The sequence below is a fragment of the Sinocyclocheilus anshuiensis genome, unplaced genomic scaffold, assembly GCF_001515605.1.
Source record: "Sinocyclocheilus anshuiensis isolate Anshui unplaced genomic scaffold, SAMN03320099.WGS_v1.1 scaffold63, whole genome shotgun sequence".
NCBI classification, from domain to species: Eukaryota; Metazoa; Chordata; class Actinopteri; order Cypriniformes; family Cyprinidae; genus Sinocyclocheilus; species Sinocyclocheilus anshuiensis.
In genome coordinates, this window is record NW_015552625.1 from 5,585,666 (window position 1) to 5,589,495 (window position 3,830).

Sequence of the window (3,830 nt, forward strand, 5' to 3'; positions counted from 1 at the left end):
GAAACACACAGCGTCTCCCTGACATGGCTGCATCAACACTAACTGCGGTTACTGAAACCACGCCTTCTTTCTTTGCATGCACATTTGGGCGCATTATGCAAATATTCCCACATAGTGAGGTAGATAAGTGGGGGCGTGTTAGAACGAGCCGTTTTAGGGGTGTGTGGCAGAGTCTTAACTTTGATAAAGAATATCTCTTTGGTTTTGAGACTTTAGTCTTTGCAACTTCAGGGATCTTATCTATTCACGAACAGCTTGTAACACTCCAAAGAGAAAGGAAAACTTGAAATCACATCATATGACCCCTTTAAGCCCACTCTTAAGTTTTTCTTCTATGGACATGATTTTCCGCTCATTTAAATTGGAACACCATAAAGTAATTTAAAATGTGGTTTAATTAAAGTAACCTTTACTCTGTAATAACATTCCCTGGCCTTTTACCAGGATTGTCTGTAGACTTTACAGATGACAGATGTGTTACTTTGCAGAACCCTATTTACTGGGAGACTTTTCTTTGTTCTTTTACTTGAGTCTAACAAACTAAGCTAACGGTTAATTAAATGGCTTATACTTTTGCATCTGGCTTGGGGCATGAATATAGGAAAGCTGGTGGAAATGTGGGAAAAGTGAAGTGCAACTTGACTCATAAGGCCAAATCTCTGGTGTACAATGTGCAAGGAAGTCAGCAAATAACAGGAAGGGCCCCATAGACATCTTGCTTTCATTTTGAAGTGTTCTTCCACAAGATATTACTCCACTGCTATGTATGTTATATATCAAACAGGCAGTGCATTAATGGAGACTCCTAATATTTATTCAAGACATAAATGGAGTTCTGAATATTTTGGACCATTTATGGAATCACAATCGGAAGTTTATTTTAAACTGTGACATGTATATTGATATATTTCAAGTTGTAAATGTGTTGTGCCTTTTGTTTGTGAAACATGACTTATTTGATTGTGCCTGTTAAAATCTTTTAATTATTCACTGTTCTAAATAAAGTAAAAAAAAAGTGTTTGAGTTTTATATGGGGATTATGGTTTGATGAGACAACAATACACTTTATTTCTGTAGTCATGAAGGGTTGGGACTGGACAGAAAAGCATGAGAAAGAACAATCTATTATTGATCTCTAATGTGATTGTATTTGCAGTACAGTGGCAAAAGTAGTCAGTTCTGTCAAAAGGGTTTTTACAAAAACGCTTAAACATACTAATATATTCCCACATTTTAATATTCAGTCAAATATTTTCCAGCATTGACAGCACTGTTCAATGTTATATATTTCCTATAATAAATAAATGGATATAGTGCATTTAATGCTTTAAGCCAGTGGTCACCAACCTTTTTAGGCCCAAGATCCCTGACCTCGGCCTTTATGAAAGACAAGATCTACCTATTGAAGAATTGCTAGAAAAAGACATCCTAGATTGTATTTCAAATTTGAGGCCTTTTACTTAGTATTTTAATTAGTGATGCGCCGATCATAGCTGATTCAGAATTCAGATTGTCTTTTCTTTCTTTCTTTCTTTTTTAACTAGCAAATTGGATTCTGATACTGATACTGATTTTTAAGCAAATTTATTTATTGGCTATTTGCTTTATAACAAACAAACTGGCTTTAAACAAAAATATCTAGCCATTTGAAATTAGAGGCAACCACTGCATTTTAATCACGATCTGCACGGGCAGTTGTTTGTGATTTGATTTAGATTAATTTTAGGATTTAAAACAAAAACAGAATGGACTGACTTTAGGTGTTATTTATTTATTTGCTACATAAAACATCTGCACGAAACAAAAACAGCAGGTCTGAATGAGACGCACTCTCTGACAGCAGGTGGCGCCTATGAACAGGGTTGCCAGGTTTTCGCAATAAAACTAGTCCAATCGTGTTTCGAGTAGGGTTCCCCTGTAAAAATCGCATTGCGGGGGTAAAATACACGTTTTTCGGCGGAGATCTTCAAGTAAAATTCACATTCCAGGGACTAAATATCACGTTATTGGGGTCGCTTCAACCCGCGGACATGAACAACAACCCGCGGCAACAGTGTTAAGTAGCCCAATTCCGCGGGAAAACCGCGGACTTGGCAACACTGCTTATGAATCGACCGCAATATAGCGTTTCCTTGGTTACCGCTGTAAACAAAGCAGAGTTGCGCTTTATACGGAGAAGAAAATGCCATTGCCATCGAAACTTTTATCAAGACAGTACCCGTCAGTGATACATTAATATAACCCCAGAAATGTAATGTATTTTTGTACTTATTTTACTGTTTTTTTTTGGGATCTACTGGGACAGTGATAAAGATCTACCAGTCGATCGCGATCGACGGGTTGGCGACCACTGCTTTAAGCATATCTTACATTTATAGATAACCTCATGTTATTTGCAACGTACCACAGATAAAGTCAATACCTTAAGAAAAATATTTTCAATTATATTACTTTTTTTTGAAAACCACTTTAAATAATTAGTTTTTTATTTACTTTGGTAAAAATCTTAATTACTGTATCTGCGTTTTCTTTCCCCCTCCTTGACAGTTCATTACCTGACACAAACACCGTGATTCTTATTGGCTGCTCTCCATGTCACTCAAGCCAAGGTTCTATGACCTCGCCCTCTGATTGGCTCTGTCGTCCACAACAGATCTGTGATTGGTTACACCTGGCACATGACCACAAAACAGGAAGCACAAGCGTTGTCCATGTAAATACTCCGGAAAAGAACTAGTTTGTGAAATGGGTGCTGTCGCCTGAGAGGAGTATGAGAGAACAGCTCTAAGGATCATGGCAACGTGAAATGTAATTCTACACTCTACAAGGCGAGGTTGGTACGCTGCGTGTTCCCAAACAGGTCGTTTGTGTGTATGTGTGATCACGAACTGCGGCCTACGATACAGTAGAGATTGTCTGGATTTGATCCTGGATCACCTGCTGAACCCAAGCGCTGCTGTCACACACACAGCCATCTGTCCGTTGCATTAAATATGATCATATTTCCAAGTACTAATGTTCAGTTATATCTGATCTTGCTGTTTACAATCATCAGAAGGTTGTGCTTGACATGCTAAGAGCGAATGCGTAATTAATACTTTCTATCAAAATTATCATCATCGTGTCGCTTGTTTTGTATGGGTTAACGTTATCCTGTCATATTTTTACCTTTAATCTGGGTGAACTGTACACAGTTTAGTTTCGTTATTCTACAGTTTATTATTCAGAAACGCTTTGTTGCCTGTAGGACGTAGACGTACAATGGTCCAGTTGTTACACATAGAAATAATGAGCTCCATTATTGTGTAACATGCCTCACCTTTTGCCGAAGCCGTTTATGGGACAGAATGCTTTGTATTAGATGTAGATCTTTTTTTTTGGGGGGTGGAATTAATTCCGTATGTTTGTTAAAGCAGCACTAGCTGTCATATGTCACAGTGAGCTGCTGTGATCCAGATCCTGTCATGTTAATGCACTGGATAACCGAGTAATTAAGACTCAGCTGACACTGGATTCTAGAGTTGCACAGGTGTTAACATCTCTGTTTCAGTTTCATTTTGAGGCTCACATTAATAGTTAATTTTCTGCCAATTATTTTAAATTGTTGACTTGGTATATGATACCCAGGATCTTTTGTGTAAATAAGTACAGGGTTACAAACCTTTGCTCAGGCACATTTGTATGACATGCTGAACAGTAACTTTATTTACTTATTTGATTAAGATGCTGTTTTCTGTCATGGTCCGGATCAGTTTATTTTGCTGTAATGGTCAGCTAACTATACATTATCCCGGTTTTTATGCAGTTAATTAATAAATGAAGTACATGGA